General features: G+C 40.6%; 1 protein-coding gene across 2 annotated transcripts in view; it reads right to left on the minus strand.

Moving 5' to 3' along the window:
- Positions 1-25,148, minus strand: part of LOC140121703 (cAMP-dependent protein kinase inhibitor beta-like) — a 77,937-nt gene that overhangs the window by 11,632 nt on the left and 41,157 nt on the right. The gene's annotated exons all lie outside the window — the stretch shown is intronic.

The following is a 25,148-nucleotide window of genomic DNA, read 5'->3' on the forward strand; positions in this document are numbered from 1 at the left end:
AGGAAGGGTGTATGGTGACTTCAAACTCAATATGGCGCAGTGCCTCCACCCGAATCTTGCTTGAAGCTCTGTAGGTCAGCAGGAGGGCTTTCCTCTTCTGCCAGGGGTTGACTCGGGAAACCCCTGCCTAAGCTTAACACACACTCACAATAGGTAAGGGTAAAACTACATGGCAGGTTTATTGTGAGGGAAGGAATTAGGGATAAGCCAAGTGCAATGAATGCAAACAGGGAAAAACATAAACAGGAATAAAATATTTACAGAGGCAGATTTTCTACTAAAATGTACTGCTACTGGCAATAAAGGGCAACTGCAATCCCCAGGCCTGGGAGGGATAATGGTGCAGAGGGGTCCCTTTAACTAATGAGCTCTGTGAGCAACAGAGGGGATAAATCAGAACACAACAGAAATGACACATGTCACTATCACACACTCTGTAGGTGACAACACACTCTCTCTACCTGCACAGATTACACTATTATGCTGCAGCTATGCATATTACACAGTCCAATCGTTGGGGCCCAGTTGCCGCGGACGTTGGCGCGCTTTCAGTAACGTTGGTGCACTTAATACTTTCAGTACTCTTGGAAATTATTTTCTTGCAAACTCCTTACTAACGATAAAGTCTACTCACAACTCTGAGTAACTGCACCCAGGCTTCTGCTTATAGCTGGGACCAGGCACCTGGAAGGTAATGGAGGGGCAGGCAGGAACCTCCTGGGTGGTGGATGTGGAGACCTCCTGGGGATCAGGCTGTGGTGCAGAGATGGAGCTCCTCCAGCAGGTCCTCTTCTCCTCTGGGGCTGAGCTGCTGGGCTGTCTCTAGTCCTCTGCTGTGTCACTCTCAGTGCAGGACTCTCTACACTCTGCCATGTGCTGTCAGTCCTCTCTACTGCACATGAGGTCTCTCTCCCTTCTCCTCCCCACCATCCCTTGTTTTTCCCATCAGCCCTTTCTCCAGCAACTCCTCCTATCAGTGTCAGTGGCACAGAGCAGCAGTGATTGCTGGGAGATGTAGTCCAGTCTGCTCCTGAGGAGTAGGTGCTGCTAGCTGCTGGTCTTAACCCCTGCTGCCCAGCAATTACATTGTCCTGTTCACGTGTTGTGCTCTTAGCAGGGGTTACATTCATTTCCAGACTACCTGGTCTATCAATGCTAGAAAAGCGGAGTAAGAGAGACACATGCTGAATGAAATAACAGTGTGTAGCAGATTTGGCATAAGGCTGTGTTCACATTAAGTTTTCTTCATATGCTCAGCGCATATACCAGGAAAGCTTCCGGTGTACTGTATATGCTAAGCATATCCATAGACTTATACAGGCAGACGGAGACTTCCTTTTTTCCTCCATCTTACCAGTATGCATCACATACTGTGGGAGACACAGGATGACAAAACTCTAGTTAACGTATATACTCGAGTATAAGCCGACCCGCGTATAAGCTGAGACCCCTAATTTTAACACAAAAAACGGGAAAACCTATTGACTCGAGTATAAGCCGACAGTGGGAAATGCATTGGTCACAGCCTCCACAGTATATAGCCAGCAAGCACCCTGTAGTATATAGCCTGCCAGACCCCTGTGGTATATAGCCTGCCAGCCCCCTGTAGTATATAGCCTGTCAGCCCCCTGTGGTATATAGCCTGCCAGCCCCCTGTGGCATATAGCCAGTCCCCTGTGGTATATAGACAGCCAGCCCCCTGTAGTATATAGCCAGCCAGTCCCCTGGAGTAAATAGCCAGCCAGTCCCCTGGAGTATATAGCCTGCATGCCCCTGGAGTATATAGCCAGCCAGCCAGCCCCCTGGAGTATATAGCCAGCCAGTCCCCTGGAGTATATAGCCTGCCTGCCCCTGGAGTATATAGCCTGCCAGCCTATTCAATCAATTGATGCTCCGGTATCTTCTCCGTGTACCTGCGCAGACGTCACAGGGATCGTGAGGTCAGCCGCTCGCTGTCAGCATACAGTGTGGCGATGCCGGCGCACATAGTAGAACATCAGGGAGCGGCTGTCATCACGATCCCTGCGACAGACGGCGCAGGTACACAGAGAAGATACCGGAGCATCGATCGATTAATGAGGACCTGCCGGGGGGTGTCGGAGAGTGAGTACACAGTTTGGTCTTTTTCTTTACTTGAGTAAAAGCTGAGTCAGGGTTTTTCAGCACATTTTTTCATGAGCCTCACAGACTTAGTTATAGCATTTAAAGGAAACCTTTAACCGGAGGAACTTAGAAGGATGATATACATTATACTATCAGTTTTATACTATTTATCCATTTATATATCTGAGGCAGGTAATTATAGTTTCTTTCTTGTTTTTAAAATCCCCTCCATGAGTTTTTAAATATTTGAAGCATTGAAAACTGTTCAATGCATAGGAAATTAGTAAACAGCATATGTTACGTTTTCAACCTTAGTTGTGGGTATTTTGTATTGGCAGTAAATGGAAGCTTCACCTTTCTCTTGAATTCCAAATAAGCCATTGGTACAACGAAAGTTACATGTTTCTTCTAATGAAATTGTTTTAAAAAGCTTAAATAGTGACCGAAGCAAAGTGCATTGTATCTGTAATAAACAAGAGAGGATCACAAGGTAATTGTACGTTTGAAAGCCCCTTTAACTCCAGCACTTGATACCATTTTACACAGATTCGATATCTGCTTTGAATTTTAATCAGGTATGAATCACCCCGCTGAGCTTTAGAGTGGTCTGAGGTATCCTCTAAGGCTCCAAATAAGCTTTGAGGTCAAAACTTTACACTGTGTTAATTCTTTTCATTGTAGAAAGTTAGGGAAAGCTGTGTGCTCCAAGTATCACTGTGTCATTGTGAAAGGCTGATCATGTCACAATAAAATGAACAAATTTCAATAAAATCCACTGATACACCATAGCGATTGCAATTCCGAACACACAGTTTTTCCAAATCTCCTATAATTGATTCATCTGACCAAATTTGGGACTTCCGAAGGGCAGCAACAGCAGCCATGGAACAAAAGAATGCACAAAGTCACAAGCTTTTACAGGATTTGTGACTCAATTCTCACAACACTATTTGATTTAACTGTATAAAAAGGGTGACCTTTTTTTGCTATACTAACATAATAAAACTGTGCCTTCTATAGTTACAGACACATGGGGTGAGATTTATCAGTGCTTCCACGCCAGTTATGTGATTACTTTAGCGCCTACACGCCCTCTACGTGTGGCCTATATCATACCCCCATGGGTACATGGATTCTCATTCTGAAGTGATGTAAAGCTCTCATTCTCTTTTCCCCTCTTCCACTAAACCTACAGAGCACAAAATGGGGTCTATTTTAGATCCGGAATGGATCTCCAGCAGGTCAGACCCGTTTAGACCAGGTTTGACAAGGCAGAGATTTTAGCTATAATCTCTGCTGGACTTCATTCAGTATCAGACACTGATAAATCAGGCGTGGCATATAACTGTCTCATCTAATTCTGATCTTAATTCTATACACATATGATAATGTGTTGTCACCCTTATCTGCTCTAGTCCAGCAAATTCCAAGCCTCATAACATCCTACAAAACCATGTCAACATAAAGCAGACATGCGGTAAATGTTAGTTATCAAGTTATTTTGCTGTTATGACTATGTTTCAAAAAAGTAGAACATTTTGAACTTCGAAAATCGAGAATTTGTCCAAATTTTCACCAAATATCAGTTTTTTTCCATAAATAAAAGCAAAACATACCACCAAAATTTTTCAAACAACATGAAGTACAATGGGGCACATTTACTTAACCATTACTTGGAGTTCACAGAAAGTGTATTGTTTTAAATATTGTACTGTGCCCCAATTCACTAAGATCATGCACCCGATATCCTGCATGTGTCACTTGTCCTGCCATCTTCTTCCTGGTGTATGTAAGTGCATTGTCTTGTGACACAATTTGAATCCTGCGCTCAGTCCAAATCAGTCAGATCGTCCGGCGGCACGCCCCCTTATTTCTGCCGCATGAAAGCCAACGTAACTGCTCCAAAATTCAACCACGTGCGACACATTCCCAGCGCAAACCTCTGTTAAATACCTGTCAAAGCTGCGCAAATCCCAAAACCGGTGAAAAGTCGGACGAAAGTGCGATCAACGACCCTAAGTAAATAAGCCCCATTGTGTCACAATAAAACAATTTCAAAATTATTTGGATATGCTACATGTTCCAAAGTTATAACAACTTGTAGTAACACAGATTTGAAAAAATGGGCCGTGTCAGACAGGTGAATATTGATAAGGGGTTAATCACTAAAAACCTCATCACCAGACTGTCATTACTATACACTAAGCTGATAGCTGTATTAGCCATCTGTATACACGAACAGTTAATTCTAGCCTAATATGTGGTGAACAGTGACTATATCTAAGGTTGGCTGCAATTATATATGCCTAGAACATGTTGCTTTCCTGTACATACAAAGGAGATCAAAATGAGAGAATAATGTATGATCACTGATTTTCAGTGTTTTACAATATTACCAAAGTATATCAACATAAAACGTTTATTTTTCAAAAAATGTGATGTGATTTGTGATGTTGTAAAGATGTAATATTCTAGAAATCATAGACTTGGAACGACCAGCTTCTCTTGCTATGGCTGATAGAGTCGCTCCTTTGGCATTCATCTGGACAACCAGCTGCCAGAGGGTTTTAGTCACTTTGGAAAGACACAACATGTTTGCAAAATCAGTGAAAACTGCAAGGTTAGGTGCCAGTTAAATAGGGTTTGTTAGATAATTTTATATTTACCATATATACTTGAGTATAAGCCGACCCAAGCATAAGCCCAGACCCCTAATTTTAACACAAAAAACTTGAAAAACCTATCGAGTGGAGTATAAGCCAAGGGTGGGAAATGCATTGGTCACTGCCTCCGCAGTATATAGTCAGAAAGCCCCTTATATAGTATAGCATAGTAGTATACAGCCTGAGAAGCCCCTGTAGTATATAGCCTGCCAGCCCCCTGTAGTGTATAGCCTGCCAGGCCCCTGTAGTACATAGCCTGTTAGCCCCCTTTAGTATATAGCCTGCCAGCCCCCTGTAGTATGTAGCCAGCCAGCCCCTGTAGTATATAGCCTGTCAGCCCCCAGTACTATATAGCTTGCCAGCCCCCTGTAGTATATAGCCTCCCAGCCCCCTGAAGTATATAGTCTGTCAGCCCCCTGTACTATATAGCCAGCCAGCCCCTGACATCACGATCCCTGCGACAGGCGGGGAAACAGTGCGGGGAAACAGAGCCGATGCCGGAACATCGCTGTATAGAAGAGGACCTGACAGGGGGCGTTGGACGGTGAGTACAGGTACACTGTTTGTTTTTTGGACTTGTATATAAGCCAAGGTGAGGATTTTCAGCACATTTTTTTGTGCTGACAAACTTGTCTTATACTCGAGTATATACAGTACCTCATTTTCATTTTTTTCTGTGTTTTAGAATACATACACTGTATGAAATAAGCTTAAAATACTGCTATTTTACACATTTTAAAATATATTCACATAGGACTACACAATGACCTTGACATTTAGAAAATTGTGTGTTGCTCTCTAATTTTGGACTCCCCCCATGTAAACTGCACCAGCCCCTATCAGACTAGTTACATGTAATCTTATATTGTTTGTGAATATGCTTCGTATAGTTCTGCTTTGCACTGCCATTATGATAAAGTACTGTATCATTCTCTAATAACTGTAATATAAGGCAATCCTATAATTATTTCATTAGCAGGACATAAAATTCCTGTAATAATAGGCACTTGGGCACAAACTTCCATGCAGGTTTCATTAAGGTTGTAATCAGAATCGACCTTTAATTTCCTGCATTTTTACCGTTTTGTTATCTAATTATTGGTTAGGGTACATGGCAATTAAAAGGGTTTAATGTGATTTCGGAGAGGAGATGTCTTGTTCCTTTCTTCTTTTAGTAACGAGATGGGTGCATATTATTCTTAAGGGTAGTATATTTTAGTCAGATAGTCAGAAATCAATTGCTGTGTAAATACTTGTGCAAACATGCCCTGTCATCCATGAGGTAGGGCAGATGGCAATGACAGTGTTAACATGTCATATTTGTGACATATTTAAAACATTTTGTGTATTTACTGATTTTAGAAATACTTATTTGTAAGATAAGCCCATCTGCCCATAGGTCTCTCAAAGCAGTTGGCACACATACGCTTCATACAACGCTTACGTCAGTGACATCACATTTATACATGGCCTGCATTGAAATACCAAGTACACCACAGCATTCATCTGAGAGCTGTGGTCTCTTCATTTTCCTATCCTGGAGAAGCCTTTAAAGAAAATCTACCACTATATTTAACCTCAAACCACTGGTTTAGATTTCTTGAGGTTAAATGCTTAATGCCAGTATACCTTTATTAGGTATATTAGCCAATAGCCGCCCTACAGTTCTAAAAGTTACTTGTAATGTCACTGAAGTGCTCTGTAATGCGTAATGCCCCCACTGCACTTCTAACCTGACTGCTGCCTCAAGCGGCCCTCCCAATGACATCAGATGTGTCAATGCTGGCTGCTGAAAAGCAGATGGCAGGAGGGGACAGCAGGTGTTTTACAAGTTATGCTGGGAAGCACTACAGGGGCATTAGCATAACTATAAAAGTCATTTTTACAGAATACCTAATAAAAGTATTTACCCTCTACAAGGCACTGGTGATACTTTGCAGAGGTTAAGTTTAATGGTAAATTTCCTTAAAATGTGCTCTTTATAAGTTAAAATAAGTTTGATACTGGAGGCCAATCCCACCCTGTAACTCAATATTCTTATAAAAGCAATACAAGGAAGGTGATCAAGGGCGTAACTACAGTGGTAGCAGCCATAGCAGCTGCTAGAGGGCCCACAGTTTCAGGGGGCCCCATCATCCAACCTGACAAACTAAAGAATGGAGGATGTGCACCATTATATACATATTATGCTGCACATTGTACGACATAATATGTGTGTAACATATATGTGATGTATATATGCTGTATCTGTGTATATACTCGATGTGTATATATACTGCATTATGCTCTCTACGTGTACTGTGTATACCGTGCAACTGTAACTCACTTTTGCATGAGTATATGTATGTTTTTTAAGGGGGAAGGGGGGCCCCATTCAGAAGCCTGCTATGGGGCCCTGCCTCTCCTAGTTACGCCACTGAAAGTAATACTAAGAATGGAGAATCTCCGTGTTCATTAACATTTACATGAGGCCAGACATAATCATTTCTTCTCTAAATATAGATCTAATTAACTTCCCAGTGAAAGCAGAGAACAGAGGCCCTCCCAGACACCATTCTCCAGAAATATTTTATAACGTAGCTGAAAGCAGTCATGACAATTGTGTTCTCTCTAAAACAAAGACACATGGCCCGTTTCAGCTGTAATTTGTAATTTAACAATGAACTGCTGGCCACTAAGTAATCCACTGAGATTTGTCACAGCCAGCAGCTGACATAGAAGACAATATTAGGTGGAAATGACAGCTGCATCCTACTTCTAAGAGGTGAAGTTATGGTTTTCTAACATAACAAGTGAAGGATTTTTCTTCCCTTTGGCAGCCACTGCATTAGACAGTTTCAAGTCTAAAAAAAAACTGTTGTGACCGAATATGCTCTAGCTGTAAAGAAACTAGGTGAATTCCGCCTGTTTGTATCAAACTAGATTTGTTGCTTGAATTTTAGAATACATATAGGTTAACCCCTTAACGTCGAAGCCACTTTTCACCTTCCTGACACGGCCCATTTTTTCAAATCTGCCCTCTGACACTATAAATGGTTATAACTTTGAAACGCTTTAACATAGCCAAGTGATTTTAAAATTGTTTTCTCATGACACATTGGGGCAGATTTACTTACCCGGTCCGTTCACGATCCAGCGGCGCGTTCTCTGCGGTGGATTCAGGTCCGGCCGGGATTCATCAAGGTAGTTCCTCCGCCGTCCACCAGGTGGCGCTGCTGCGCCGAAAAGCATCTGAACGCACTCAAGTTCCCCGAGCCGGACCAAGTGAAGGTAAGCGCGTCCCAAGCGACACTTTTATTGTTTTAAATGCGGCGGTTTTTCCGAATCCGCGGGGTGTCCGCTCGGCCACGCCCCCTGATTTCCATCGCGTGCATGCCAGCGCCGATGCGCCAAAATCCGATCGCATGCGCCAAAAACCCAGGGCAATACAGGGAAAATCGGCGCAAATCGGAAATATTCGGGTAACACGTCGGGAAAACGTGAATCGGGCCCTTAGCAAATGACCCCCATTGTGTACTTCATGTTAGTTGAAAAATTTTGGTGGTATGTTTTGCATTTATTTATGAGAAAAACAGATATTTGGTGAAAATTTGGAAAAATTCTCGATTTTCGAACTTCAAAATGTTTTACTTTTTCCACACATGAGTCATAACACCAAAAAACGTAATAAATAACATTCACCGAATGTCTACTTTATGTGGACATGGTTTTTTATGCATACTCTTATTTTTGTAGGATGTTATGGGGCTTTGAACGTTAGGTGCGATTTTTCTTAAAAAACGCAAAATCCGGCTATTGAGGGACCTGCTCAGTTTTCAAGTCACTTTGAGAGGCCTAAATAAAAGTAAAACCCCATAAATTACCCCATTATAGAAACTACACCCCTCAACGTATGTAAAACAACTTTTATGACATTTGTTAACCCTTTAATTGTTTTACAGGGGTTAAAACAAAATCGGTTACAATTTTGAAAGTACATTTTTTTGGGCTAAATTAATGTGTTTTTTAAAAAATGTACAAATTCTCAGTGGATAAAATACCAAAAACGCTCCACAAAATTTGATACCCAATCTCTCCTGCGTATAACAATACCCCATATGTGGTGGTAACCTGCTGTATGGGCACACGCCAGGGCTTCGGAGGGAAGCTTCTGTTACTGAGTTATTGTATGGATCGTTAAGAACGCGGCAATACCAAATAAGTGGGGGTTTTTTGGCAATTTTGTGGGTTTTTTTACTTTATAACATGTGTATAGGGAATGTTTGTGTTTAGGGGACTTTAACTTTATTTAATTAATTCTTTTTATTAAAAAAATGTTTGTATGTTTTTTTACAGTTTTTGGTAACTTTTACAGTAATCGCTTGTTCAAGCTATTCTTCACCTTACACAGTGTAATACAGATGCGCATGCTCAGTGTGTTAAAGCCGGGTCCTGCCAGAAGGCAAGGACCTAGCACACGGAAGGAGATCGCACAGCCCCGGGCACTGGCAGTCCCGGGGATGCGATCGGAGCAGTGGACTCCCCCGGTAAGAGCCGGGGGGGGGGGTTCCGATTCACTTTAAATGCCCCCAACACGCTGCGGTCAGCGTGACCGCGGCGTGTTAGGGGTTAACACCCGCGATCGGAGAAATCTCCGATCGCGGGTGTTAGAGGCGGGTGTCGGTTATAATATATAGCCGACACCCGCAGCTTCTGGCCCCAGCTCTGTTCAGGAGCCGGGGCCAGAAGTTTGACATAATAGTATTGGATTTTGCGGGAAAGCACCTCCCGCGATGCAGTACTATTACATCAAATGTCGGGAAGTGGTTAAATGTGTGATTGACAGCTATCTCACTAAACTCCTGCATGGAGAATATGAACTGGCTGGTCTAGATGGTGCCTTGAAGAAGTAGAATTTCCAATATAAAAGAATGGGTCAGTTGAAATAAAGCTCTGTGATCCTTATCTCTCCTGACTCCTGAACCAGGAGGTCCTTATACATACGTGCTGTCATACTTTTGTGTGTCAGGTAACCTCTAAGCACACACCATTAAACAGAGAGGTGTCTGTTTAATACTAATTCTCAAACTGCTTGTACAATTAACATTAATGGCTCCACTCACTTTTAAAAGTTGATAAAAGTTTACCTGGATTGAGTCACAAGGGTGATGGAGTCCCTGTGTCATCATTATCTCCTCTATGCTCCGCTAGATCTTCTACCTTATTCCCTCCCTCCAGCAGATGACAGAGATGACAGAGATTTGCTTGGAGTACAGGGTCAGCTAACGGGGAGGAGTTAGGGAGGAATGAGGAAGAGCAGATAATGATGATGACTGCAGCCTTGTAGCAGACGGCTCAATGCAGTTTACTGACAAGGAGCTAGGTAACTTTTAAAAGTTAGAGGAAACAGTAATGCTAATTATAAAAGCAGATTTTCAGTAGGTGAAAATGTGTGTCCTGATGACCTTAATAAAGATAATTCAGGTTCACTTTAATAAAGAGTTCTATTTGTTCTACAGAACTTATAAAGGTAGAACTGTAGTATCTGTTTCTTTTAAACAAAAAGAAGCAAGGCCAACCAACAAGCAACTTAATTAAATGTATTTCCAATGCAGTAATTGAATTCATTATAACTTTTTTATGTTAACATTTCAATTGAGGTAGTTAATATCACTCTTTTCTCATGCTTATATTGTGTAAAACTGTACTTCATTGCAGTTTTTTGTCACTCCAGTGTGATGCTTTTGGTGCTTTTTTTTAAAAAAAAGCCTTGGCTGATTTAGTGATAACATTCCAGCTCCTTAGTCTCTTTGGTGCTATTCCAGCATCGAATATCTGTTTTCCATGGTCCATACAATATATGAATAAAACCCTATGCAAGGGAAATTACATATTTTCTGGTTAGTCATTTCCCAACATCTGAAATCTGTGACTAAACAGGAAACATGCATGTTTACAGTCGTGGCTCTGTGACTATTTTTCTCATACATCTAGGGTTACTGTCAAACAATGACCTGACAGGACATAATAAGAAAACAATACCTGCACACAATACATTGGTGTTTTTAGAGCATGAATTATCAGGTCTGGGAAAAACTGAATATCACCTTATATAATGACCCATAGAAGCACATAGAGGGAGAGGCTTATGGATCAGTCTAAAAGGAAAAAAAACACTGTGTTGCCCTTTACAACTAGAACAGAACTTTGCTTTTTAACTATAAGAAAATGCACGTCCAGCAAATAATTGATATGGATTATGTAATGAAAAGTTATACAATTTTGCTTGTTGTCCTGCTATAGGAAGCTTCATTGTTTACTTCCTGTAAATAAACACCGATCTATGGTCATGTGATGTCACACAGGTGCATGGCTCATTAGTATTGCAGAGAATAATCAGAGCTGTGTCTTGTAATGAGCTGTGTACCTGTGTGACATCACATCTCTTTGTTGTCACACTCTGGCTTAGGGTACATTCACACACTCTTATGCCCACCCAGGCAAACAGCACTGCATGACCGGACACAAGGGAAAAGATAGAGTATTCTCCATCTTTTCCCCATGTACGATGCAGAACGTTGCCACACTTACTGCCGCGGGGCTTCCATGGCCATCCATAGGGTTGTATATGCGGCTGCAAATTTGTGGCCACATATAGGTCCCCCCAGACAGTTGTGTGAATAAGGCCTTAAAGTGAACCTGTAATCAGAAATTGGCCTGTCTTTGAACACCTCTTTCCATGTGATTGACATCATTCACTGAACTTCAGTATATCTGATCAATGATGTCCCTGGACAAGGGACCATCAATTACAGTGAAGGCGGCATTCTAAGGCAGGGAAAGCTTGATTTCAGTGTTAAACGCTCCTTCTCCTTAACTTCATAAAACCAATTTATATCCTACTTCAATGCTGATTTTCTGGATGATGCCAGCACACAGGGCCATGAAAGAAACATCATGTAGAAGCTGCTAAGCTACTTGACAATAGACTAGTAGTGGTTTATTATACCAATTTCTGATGACAGGTTCCCCTTACATGTCGCAGTCACTCACTAGGGGCCTAGCTATCAACTGTTTTATGCGGAACCCAAGGACCAGGACATGCACAATAGAAATATGCTTATTCCCTCTTTTGTTCCTTACCCCTGGCACATCGAATGTGATACTTGCAGCTACTTGCCAAGAGAGAGATACAATGAACCAGGGAGGGAGGAGGAGCAAGGGCCAAGTTTGCCTACATTGCCTACTCTAGGTCATTCAGTCCAACAGCAAAATGATGATGTAGGTTCTACAGAGTCCACAATTGTAAGTGATGAAAAAGTACTCGGGTTTGGCTTTGAGATATTATATGCCAGGCAGCAACAGCAAATTTGTCAGGACTTTTAAAGGCCAAACCCTTTGACCTTGCATAGTTATAGTCCTAAGATATATTATCAAAGTATTTTCTCAAACCAATTCTACTTCTTGTAGATATGTAATAATACAGTGATTACTGAAGAATACCCAAGCAATTTGTAATAAAATAGAATATCCACATATAAAAACCCTCTTAAAATGCAAATATAATGGGCGACATGCTAAGCTGTAGAACAAGCCCTCCATTGCTTCTGTAAGCTTCTAATACTGCACACCTCAATATTCTTGTGATACCACAGCGTATGTATAACTCTGCTTGTGTAAAGGGGATTTTATACAATTTTAATGTGTTGTGCTTCTATCTGCTGTACTTCTAACCTTCAACATGTTCATAAAGTCAGCTCCATTTTTAGCCTCAGCCACATAATCATATTACCACCTAAAGCTCACGTGTGGAGAAACTAATCTGGGCCTCTGATCACAAGCTTCACATAATCAGCATATTGCGCTCCAGGACAGAACTTACTGTAAAGCTATGTGGTCATCATTATCCAATATCATTGAAACATATCTAACCTTACAACACGCTCTGCAGAAGTACAGTGTGTGCACATGAGGAATAACACTTTCTAGTCATTGTGTGACTGGTAGTCTTTATTTTCTAGAAGCTCTTATTTCTGCAGTCTTTTCTGTGAGATTTTACTGCTGTGACTGCCTCCCCCATACAGCTAAGTAGTAGTAGTAGTAGTTGTAGTTGTAGTAGTAGTATAACGTTAGTAAACTTTTGCCTTGTTGCTAGGAATACGGAATTCAGGAGAAATTTGTGAGTAAAAGCAGATGAGTGAGGATGATAAAAGCCAAGTAAGTGGACAAGGAAGCAGTTTCCTACATAGTTTCTTCACTGGTTTTTGCAACATTTGTTAAAAAGTCAGTAAGCAACAGACAATAAGATTTATTATTTTTTTAAAAACTGCTCTACAGAAAGCATGTAGCTATGAACATAGGGTGGGTTGGCTATCATTTATCAGGGCTTCTACATCAGTTTATATCGTATAAACCCTGAAATAACTGCAATTAGTGGTGCACGGGCAGTAATGATGATTGTTTCCACTCTTTATGCCACCACGTGTGCCCACGCTGAGCACTTACCACAGCCAGCAAGCTTTCATAAATTAAGCAGGGCCTGACGCTATAGCGCAGGACCTGGCGTAGTATTGTCCAGCAGTGCAGCCACTTACTGGATACATCAGGAGGCCGCATTTAGGGTTGACGCCAGAACTGACCCACAGTGTGCAACCTTATGATGAAAATGTGTTATGTTGTTCCCAAGTTATTTTTTTACTAAGCAGATAGGAGTAGAATAAAATTCTTTGTGTTACACTTGCGAGTGAGTCTCTACATAGTCTTTTACTTTTAATCAGTGCTGAGACAGCTAAGCTAGTGTAGGAGGACAAGTCTTTGACCCTGGGAAGGGAAACAATTAGTTGTCAAGTTATTCATATATTTCTAAAAGTAAAATCAGGGATTAAAAAAACAATAAATAATGGGGTAAAATGCTCCCAATTCTTCATAGACAATGCAAATATTACTAAAATAGATATGTCTGGAGTGATAGGTCCTCTGCGAGAAGAATTACTATTCTGAAACACATTCTTTTCTGAATATAAAAGTTACAATCCAGTTCTCAGAAGCCAAACAGTGGGATCTATTCAGTGTGAAGGGACACCAAGCATGAAATATGAAATGATAAAACTGGAATTAAAGTTCCCCATTGAAAATCAGTCTTCTTGTCTCTTTTGGAAACCGTATAATATACCCACTAAATCTGATTTGTATTGTGAATTCCCTTGTCAGAATAGAACGGGCTCTTATAGCTCACTACCAATAAAAATCATTATTACATTGTGATTCTTTCAAAAATTCTCCAGAACAATGAGAAGTGATTTAAAAAGAGGCCTTTTACTTTACAGCTTCTCTCCTGACATGTTAGTAAGTCACTAGTACCTATCTTCTAACATTAGTGAAGGCAGTTAGACTACACATGCCATGGGGTGCAATTGTAGCTTTTAGTTCTTGGCATCATTAACTCCTTAAGGATGCAGCTAGTTTATAGCTTTCTTGAGACAGTTTTATCGTCACATGTTGTAATTCACATTAGTGGTAAATTTTGGCTGTTAAGTTTTGCGTTTCTAAATATAATTTTAAATAGGGAATTTATTGAAAAATTTGCCATTTTCAAAATTGGAAATTAAAGGCACAAGAAAGTGAATATGTATTATTTACCAAATGATTGTCTCTTACCACAAACAATAAATTAGAGAATAGTCATATTTCAACCAAGCTTTTCTTTCTGTTTTTTTTTCATCTTCCACCTCATCCTCATACTGCTGCCATTGCGGATGGAAGCTTAGTTTTAAGGTAAGAGCTTTATTTTCCAATGACACAATTTTTAGGATACAAATAACATATTATTTAACATTTATAAACTTTTTCCTGGTGGGTAGGGGATAAAGAAGCAACTCAGCCACTTATTTTGGGAAGATCACTTGACATTATAAAAAACATATTACAATTCTGTGGGTTATTATAATGAAAGGGATAACACATATGTACAAGTTTTCTTTGTTTTACTACTGAAGCAAAAGTAATAAAAAATACATTAATTAATTTCACAAAAATCTATTTTTTATAATGACTTACATGTTAATTGATACCATTTTAGGTTACATCCGACTTTTGATTGCTTTTCATCCCAATATTTTTTTTAATTGTTTTAAATCCCTATATAAAAGTATGGGCATAGTAATTGCCTCTTAGCCAAGATTGTTATGGATGAGGCTATCCTACTTTGTAAGGATTTTTTCATTTTCTTTTTTACACAATAAATGATTATATGTGGCCAGAAGGACAATCTTTTATTAGACCTAACATGTGACAGGGCCGTGTTTTCTAATTAGGATGAGCGTGATTGTTCTGATTCTTCTACAGGTCAATCTCTTGCTACCATCAAGGCAGATGTAAACTATTCATTTCTAATAAAGATTTAGAACACAATGGGGCAGATTTATCAAGCTGTCTGAAAGTCAGAATATTTCTAGTTGCCCGTGGCAATCAATCACAGCTCAGCTTTTTTTTTACCAGTGCTCATGAATATTTTTAAGGGGAGCTGTGATTGGTTGGGCAACTAGAAATATTCTGACTTTCAGACAGCTTGATAAATCTGCCCCTGTATGTCCATATACCCAGCTAAAACATATAATTATGCAATAAAATGTCACAAGACGTCAAGGCATATGTTATGCTAATCTTCTCTGATACTGTCCAATCAGTGTCCAGAGCTGTGTGCATCTGGAGGCTGTGTTCACACAAATTCCACTAATATTGTGTTGACATTGCATTTATACAGTGTTTACAAAGATGTAATGTTACAATTGCAATGTGACCGGGATGGAAATTGAAAACACACATACAATGTAAACACAAACGCAATGTAAACTTAAACATGATGCAAGTGTAATACAAACACAATGTAAACGCCATGTAAATCAAAATAACACACAGACATAAACACAAATGTAAATGTACGCGTTAATTGAGACATAAACACAAAACACCACATAAGCATAAACACGATGCAAACATGCAATAAACGCAAATGGCATGACAAAGTAAGTGTAAACACAAAATAATCGCAATTGCCGCATAAACATAAATTTAAAAGCGCCACGTAAGTGTAAACGCAATGCAAACGTGACATAAAACACAAACGGGACATAAACTAAAAAGTGATGCAAACACCTTGTAAGTGTAAATGGGTTGTAAATGCAAATGCCACGTAAGCAAAAAGACAACACAATGTGACATACACGCATATAAGCATATATGGCAATGCAAACACAACTTAACTCAATGCAACTCAAATGCAACACAAACGCTGCATAAGCATAAATGCAACGCAAATAATTATTTAATAATTCCTTTATTTCTCAGTGCCAAATCAGTTAACGCAAATGCCATGTAAATGTAAATGCGGCACAAATGCAAACTCCACATAAGTATAAACGCAATGCAAATGCAAACTCCACATAAGTATAAACGCAATGCAAATGTAAACTCCACATAAGCATAAACACTGCATATATGTAAATGCGATGCAAACATCACGTAAGTGTAAACAATGCAAATGCAGCGTAAGCTTGTTGCCAACGCCGGGCAAGCATAACACAAACACCACATAAGCGTATGTGTAAAATCAACAATGCAAATGCCATATAAATGTGAAGCAAATGCTGTAGAAGCATCAACGTTACGCAAACACCACATAAGCTCAAATTAAACGCAAACGGCACATAAACATTATGCAAGCGCAATGTAATATACAAATGTGACATAAACACAAACTCAAAGTAAATGCAAAAACCATGTAAACGTAAGTGTAAAACCAACACAAGCGCCCCTTAAACGTAAATGGAAACTGCCAGCGAAACGCCATGCAAGCGTTATGTCATTGGAAATGCCACGTACTCGCAAACTTAAATGTTTTGTTAGCACAAACACTGTGTAAACGTCATGTTTGCGTAAATGTAATGTGGATACTTTTACATCACCTTTTAGGCCCGTTCCACACTTGCGAGTGTGATGTGATGAACTCGCATCACACTCGCAACGCATGCTGCAGGGAACGCACGGCCCGAACGCTGCACCGCGGGAGTGAACTCAGCATGTCAGTTCACTCCCGGTGTGCAGCATTCGGGACGTGCGTTCCCGGCAGCATGCGTTGCGAGTGTGATGCGAATTAATCGCATTACACTCGCAAGTGTGGAACGGGCCTTACATCATTTTTACTTTTATATTGCAGTAACATTGAGTTTGAATTCACCTTGGATCTACGTTCACATCACCTTTACATCATGTTATCAAATTTGCATTTACATTGTGCTTGTGGTAACATCACATTTGATTTCACAACTGTGATGTGAACAGAATGTACACACAATGTGAACGCAATTTCATAACATTAAAGGACACCTGTCATCAGGTCTGTGTCACTAGTCCTGTCACCTCTACCTGTTGGAGCAGCTCACAAGGATCCCATCCCAGCCTTTATCTAGTTATTTCATACATTAATCATTGTAAAATCATCTATTTTTTATTATGTAAATGAGGCTGGTCACATGGTCAGAGGCAGTGATGTCACCCCTGTTACCCCTCCCCTCTCCTCCCCCTGCTCATGTCTGTGTGTAATGTATAGTATAGTGTGTGTGCTGCATCTGCTGACATGCTGCATCCTCCTAATATACAGGTGAGAGACACAGACATCAGCTACACATGAATCTGACATGTTCTGCTGTAACATGGCTGCCTGGAGCTGCTGTATCTCTCCTATACACAAACACACATGCACACTCAGGCTACAGGGGGCGTGGCCAACAGCACCAGGAAGCACATCATTGTACAGCCTCACATCATTATACAGCCTCACATCATTACACAGGCTGTCAGTCAAGCACTGGGGGTGTGGCTGTGCCTCCCACTCATGAATAGAGTGGACAGCTTGAATATGCTAATGCTTCATTGGACATTTCACAGGTCATTTGCATACAGCTTTAGGACCTCATTGCTTAGGTTTACAGGCATGTAGAGGGACAATGAAGGGATAGAGGCAATGCTCTCTAATGGCAGTTTATGAAAATATATTTAGTTTAGGAGGGTTATTTTGCATGACGGTTTCTCTTTAAGCGCAATGTCAATAGGATATTAGAGTAATGTGTATGAATACAGCCTTTAGATGAACATAGAAAAAAATTACAGCTCACTACTGATCATAGCAGCTTCTCTGACATTGCTAGCCATTATGGGAGAAGATTAGCATAACACACGCCTCCAGCTCCAGCACCAGACACACAAAGTTGGGTACGAACCTGAACTCTGTAGTTCAGGTCCGCTCAAGGCAACATTCATGACCTCTTATCCTAATTGAAACTAAGGTGACTAAACTAAGTCTATATTGAATGTTCTGTTCTCAACTTAAAATGTCATCCTAACGCTCTACTAGTAATTTGGTTATGGCTTCAGAAACACTTCAATGCTGTTTGAATACTTGCATTCAGGTGAAAACACTGGGGCTCATTTACTAAGGGTTCCGTTACCGCACTTTTGGCGGGTTTCCTCATTTTTTCCGTTTTGCGCCGAATTCCACCGCGATTTTGGTGCACGCGCCAGCTTTCACACGACAGAAATTGGGGGGCATGGCCGACGGAAAACCTGCCAGATTCGGAAAAACCTTGGAATTTAAAAAACGAAGTGTGTCGCAAAATCAAGCACTCACATGCACCAAGAAGAACCAGGTGAACTCCGGGGGACCTCGGCGCAGCAACGACACCTGGCGCACGACCTTAGTGAATCGCTTGAAGACCCGAATCCACGTCGGAGAACGTGCGGCTGGATCGCAACAAGACCGGGTAAGTAAATGAGCCCCATTGTATGTCTATGCTTATCAGGTATGTCATGTGCTCTATTCCAGTAGTTATGCTTACATACTAAAACACCAAACGTGACACACACAAGATAGGTTTGGTTTTTTTTCTACTGCTACAAGTCATCAGAGATACTGGTGACTCAACCTCAGTAGGAAGAAGCACTTTTATGGACGGAAAGTTGATGGCAGTCTCATTAAGTTACACTGCAGGGCACACACAATGGTTGGCATCATTTTTATGTCTTTTTGATCTTTTGTGAGGGCAATAGTATTACAAGGACATTATATTGCTGTGTGGAATACATTTAGCTCAATGCCGACCATGTTGCCATGTTAATAGATTTCATTCTATAGACCTTTGAAACACAATACTTGTCCCTGGCTTAAACTTATGACAATAATTAGTTATACATCATACTACCTTGATCGTTATCCTTTTTTATAATGTTGCTGTATAAATATAACACATTTTGCTAAATGAAATGGACACATTCTCCAATCCTTAAATTACTGTATCTATTTGATTGAAGATGCTATTGAATCTAATAATGGTTTTTGCACTATTAGGTGTGAACTGTACACAATATTCCATGTCCAGTGATTTCTATAAGGGCAAAACTATGTCTTTATCATGAGAATCTATTCCTCTCTTACATCCCATAATTTTATTAGCAGCTGCCTAACTCTGGTCACTACTAAGTTTACCATCCACCAATACCCCCAAGTATTATCTTAAATGATTTATGTTATTTTCAATCTGTACTTTTGATATCCTGTCAGGTCTGTAGGTCAAGATAAGGCCTAGAAGTTCCCCCCATCCTCTTGGGTCCTGGACTAGTTGTTACAGGTAAGGTTTTTTGTGTTATCATATCACCAAAAACCTGCTGCCTTTGTATCACCAGCAATTTCCTGCCCCCCAGTGTAATTGAAGTCTCCCATGTAATTCACCACGTTTTGAGGCTGCATATATTTGACTTAGCAGTTATTCTGAACCTCCAATATACTTGGAGCCTTATAAAAACACTTCATATTTATGTTATTTTATCCTCCCCTTTTCTCCACCCATAGGGAATCCACATTCCCATTTTCCAATAGAAACACTATCTTTGATTTAAAGAAAAAAAAACCCAAGGCTGAACATTTGACATTTCCAGCGTATCTTACTAATGAGTAGCAAAACAACATATCTGTTTTCTTAGATGAAGTAGAGAGTTCTTGGAACAGCATTGATCACTGTTCAGTTTCTTATGCAATCATCTAGTGCAGTATACTAATACATGTGTCCTTAGAGGAAAACTTTTATAATGGCAATGAGGACTTAAAGTGTTTTTCCATTTCAACAAAAAAAATGAAGCTTTTCATTAACCCCTCATTTCTAAACCTTTTTCCATGTTTAATGACCAGGTCATTTCTCAGTGTCTTTTGTTTCCTACAATATTGGATTTCATATGCCATACTGATTAACTTTTATTAACCCTTTCTGTGTAGTATAGATAAAAAAAACACAAACCTAGCATTATATAATGGGATTAGGCTCAGGATCGTCGTCTCCTGGGGTAGGCGGGCACAATTCACTGTGCGACTTGGGTACAACTGACCTCGGACACTTTGAGGTCATAATGCATTAAATCATATGGTAGATTTCCTTCAAGTGTGTGAAGTCAGATGCCAGGGCTCCCTGACACTGTGGGCCCCATAGTAGCTGCTATGGCTGCTACTGTTGTACTTGCCCCCTGCTAGACATATACAGTCTAATAACTATAGCAAAATAAATATTACTAAATATTGTCCAGCACTGCCTAATATATACAAAGGAGGGTGCTCACAGAGAATGGTTATTTATCCAGGGGACACAAAAAACTGAAGAATAGGGAGCCCTATGGAGTTTCTGGATTGCTGCTTATTTTTCAATTTTATGTATATATACAATGCCCTCATGATTAAATTATAGGGTACTGAATGTGTGAATGTATGTCAATTTTCATTTAAAGGGGATGTCCAGGATCAGGGGTTTTCACATATAGGTCCTTGGGGGTAACAAGCTTTCAAAACTGCTGCTCCAGTTTAGAATTGTGCTGCCCATCACCGCTATCCACTGTTTGTATATAGACAGATTAGCGCTAAACCAGAGCTCCAGGGAAGGGCGAGAATAATGGATTTATCCATAGCAGCCATAGGTCACATGACTTCCTGTGTACTCCCATGTCCTGCTTACTTATGGTCGATCAAGGAGGCCCTGCACACAACACCCATGTCAGTGGTTGAAGGGGTGTGCCAATGACATTCACACACATACAGATGTTCTTGACCCACCCCTCCAACCACTGACATGGGAGTGGTGTTCACAGAGGGGAAGTGCATACATTAATGAGAGTACAGGCCTCTTTCATCTGCCGCAAGTATAAGGAAACTAGACATCACTTGAAGCATCGAGTCCTGACGCCGGCAGGCACTTGAGCCACAGCAGCTTGATTCTTTTACCGTATCTACAGTATATAGTAAGCATGCTTCTGTATAGATACTAGCAAGCATTTTCATCACAGGTTTCTAAAGTTTATGGGTGAAGGCATTAGCACAATAAGTGCCTATGGCAGCATCAATACTAAATACAGCCCTAACCAACCATGGTCCGCTGAAGTGTTCAACCACTTAAATGGGTAGGTTATCATGGAGGAGGTGGGCCTGCATCCGCCAGAAGCCAAAAGGACACTTGATGTCACAGGAAGTTCCATGTCCTGCTGCTGGCGGGGTGATCTTCGATCTTAGACCTTATTAGGGTGCTGTGCTAGCCCTGGTAAGGTTTAAGTGGCCAACCCCTTTAGGTTGTTACACCTATATATAAATGACATATGATTTACATATGTCTATGAGATGACACATGGTAATACTAGTGTGATACTGCAGCAGATTTGAGGTAATCACATGTACACGAGTATATAAACAGTATGATGAGGAAGTAGTAGTTTGGATATATCCCAAGTTATAATAGTTTTGCAGTCTAAGTGAGTTATCAGTTGTACACTGGATATGCTTCTGTGCTTGGCAAGTGCAGGGTCAGTATCTGGCTTTTTGTACAAGAGAGGTAATTCATAATAGAGTAGCTGATCTTCTCCTTGAATGGAATTACTAAGAAAGGAACTAATATAGCATTTTCTGGTGCGTGACAATTAGAGGGGGTTCTGTTACACTGCCATTGTTCTATTGACGTTTGACAAAAGGGATAGATTAGAACTATTGTTTTTTAAGCTACTTGAAGTCCAGACCAGCTGTATTTGTATAACAAAACTATGGCATCTCTCTCAGTGTCCAAGCATCTACTATAAATAGTGTAACAACATTTCTGTGAATTAAATGTGCTAACAACGGGTTTACTGCAGCTGGCACAAGTGATTTTGTCGCACAGAGATGGCTTGGGCAATTTGCAGAAACATAATAGCCATATGTTGTAAGGACATGTCAGGAGGATTTGGATGTGTCCTTACAACCCATGGCAGAGACATATCCCACTGTATACAGTGGGAAACTTAGCCTGGGCATTCCCCCCATCTCCCTAAATGCAGCGGGAGGAGAATACATCGGCAGTAGCCAGTCGCCGTGTTGTTCCCCAAGTGATGTCCCAGTCCTGGATACTATGCATTTACATTCACATTTCTATTTACCTTATTGGTAAAATTCATCCACATGATAGAGAATATATTCGATCTCCAGTCTATGCACAGTAATAGAGGGTGTACTCGCCCTGGCAATAGTGATATTCTTTATCACTATCCATTTTTCAGATCTCTACAACAAAAATGAAGCCAATGGTGTATAATTAGTTGTATGGATAGTTGACTTTAACAAACTTTATGTGTATCCTTAAAGGGGTTTTCCCATCTGGGCATTCACATTTCACTTGCCATATGTAAACATTTCCTGTGTGAAGATAATTTCTCATAAATGTAGTCATGTTGTCCCTTAGAAACGAGATGGCTTCCTCAGATACGACCACCTCACATTTTGGCAGCAGTGGCCAGACATGCACTATTGAGCCCTGCCGGACCACCAGGATTCAGCGATCATTACCACAGGACGGCTGCGGGACATGCAGTAACTCCTGGACATTTCATATACAAAAACCTTTTGTTTCTTTGTGCAATCTCTCATTGTTTCTAAGGGACCATATGACTGGATTTATGAGAAATTATCTTCTCACAGGTAATATGTTTTTAATAACATCTAATTGAAGAAATGTTTATATATGGCAGATTAATTAAACTGAATGTGAATGCTGAGACAAGAATATCCCTTTAAAGGAGTTGTCCAGCCTTTCAACAAATAAGTTATCTGGCTGCGGGGGGGGAGTGTAAAAATGAAAGAAAACTTATGCTTGCCATCTTCATCTCTCCCGTTGTCCCATGCTGCCTGTTAGTGCCGTGCCGCTGTTTGTTTGCATAGGCAGGTATGCCAACCCGTCCACTGCCACGTGCCTGCTATAGCATTGTAAACAAACAGGGGCACAGCGCTGTAGACTGAGCTGGACAGCGCCCCCCCCCCCAAGCCATTTATATCATTTTTTGAAAGTTTGGACAACTCCTTCAAGAGTATGCATTCACATTTGGTGCTAATATAATCTAGATGTCTGCTTTCCTTGCTTTTTTTGTTTGTTTATAAGAAATCACTATTTGGAAAAGGAAATACTACTACACATTGCTGCTCACTTTTAACTTCCACATCTCATAAATATAGATATCTGAGTCATCTTGCCACGTCTCTGCTATTGTGCGCTATTATTTCGATATACTGCCACATTCTCCAAGGCCAAGTCCTCTTTGTTGGAGTTGGAAAACAGCCAAAAAAATGGTCTAAAAGCCTTCGTAAATGTGTTGGAAGGCATTTTAGACAATAATGAATTCCCCCACTGCCTTACAAATTAAGTCAGAATTCTCTTGAATTATCGGGAAGAAGTTTTGTACCCTCTTCTGTTGAATAGACATCAACTGTATAAGTGCAAAGCATAAAAGTTTATACACATTTTTTAATTTTTTTTTTTTATTTAATAGCGGAACATAGGGACTTGCTAAGGACCTGTCTGTCGTTTAGTGTCCCAAAACGCCCTGACGGGTCCTCTTTAAGAAATAAACTCAAATTGTTATGATATGTTAGCATGTTACTGACGTGTAGGCTAAACACTATTTATTATGTCCCTTTGCACATTTTTCACTGTTGCAGCTAGTGACAGGTTCCCATAGCAACCTTTTAACTTTTCTGTTCTTTATACTGTATCTCCAGAAAAAAAAGTGCAGCATATCCATCTTGCCATCTTGGCCAAGTCCAGACACCCCTCCCATTCTCACACCCTGCTACTCCTCCCATCAGCAATGTCATCCGCCAGGCAACATGAATTCCCGCCCCGGTATATATACATGTAGGGACTTGCGTGGACACACATGCATAGTGAGCCAGCAGAGGACGCAAACCCACTCTGCCGTTCAGTGCACATTACGGACAAATGCATATTAGTGGACAGGCGCAGGAATTCATGCGACCAGGTGGATGGCACTGCTGGAGGGGACGAGTAGCAGGGACTTGCTGCTTAAAAACTTGTTTTTCTGGGGATATAAAGGATGGAATTTGTAGCCAAAAAAGGAAGCCCTTTAGTTAAAAGGGTGCTATGGGAACGAGTCACTAGCTGCAGCAGGGAAAATATGGTGACAAAATATAACACTCTGTGTATAGTTCTGTTTCTAGTACCCGAAAGTTACACTACACATAGTTCTCAAATCACTGTAGGAATTCCATATTTCAGAAATGTATGCCCCCAATGTTCTGTTAAATTTGCAGATTCACACAATTCAACTTAAATGTTTCACTATGAAGCAAATGTGTGTAGCCTTTATAGAAATAAGTGTTGCTCAGTTCCCTGGTGATCACAGAGAAATGTGACAGATTATTTTTATAACATTCTGGCAGGCAGTGGATGTTGTATGTAAGTGAGGACAGAGCAGCATGTGTCTAGAGTTCAGATAAGGATGGAAACAGAAAAGCAGAAAGCCATAGAGTTAAAGGAAAAGGGCAGTGGAATGACATCAGGTGCTGGACACAGAAAGGACGCAGAGCAAAAAGCAATTTTAATGCTCTAAAAGTAATGAATCTAAAATCAGTAGGACTGTGAAAATGGATTTATATTCAAGGATTATAACTGGACTCCTGCGTGAGATGTAACAGCACAGACCCTCCCCTCTGCTCTGAATAAGGGCGCATTCACACAACCGTAGGGTTGCAGCCGAACATACTTCCCCCATAGACGGCAATGGCTGCACGGTGCGATACCTCTGAATGCTAGAGTGAAGGGAACCTGTCATCAGGAAGCTCATTTTTATAAGATTACAGGTTACAATAGCCTCTGGCATGTTGTTTTTAAAAATGCCTTTGTTCTGCATCTGTCACCCTCAAAAATGGCACTAGGAGCTGCTTACTAAAGTTTGCAGATTCTAGTGCTAAAACAAATGCAGCAGTGTTACAATGTGTTGGAAACCTCCAATAACGCTTACTAACACCGCTTTGAGAGTGATCTGGCTTTTCTACTG

The sequence above is a fragment of the Engystomops pustulosus genome, chromosome 3, assembly GCF_040894005.1.
Source record: "Engystomops pustulosus chromosome 3, aEngPut4.maternal, whole genome shotgun sequence".
Classification (NCBI taxonomy): Eukaryota; Metazoa; Chordata; class Amphibia; order Anura; family Leptodactylidae; genus Engystomops; species Engystomops pustulosus.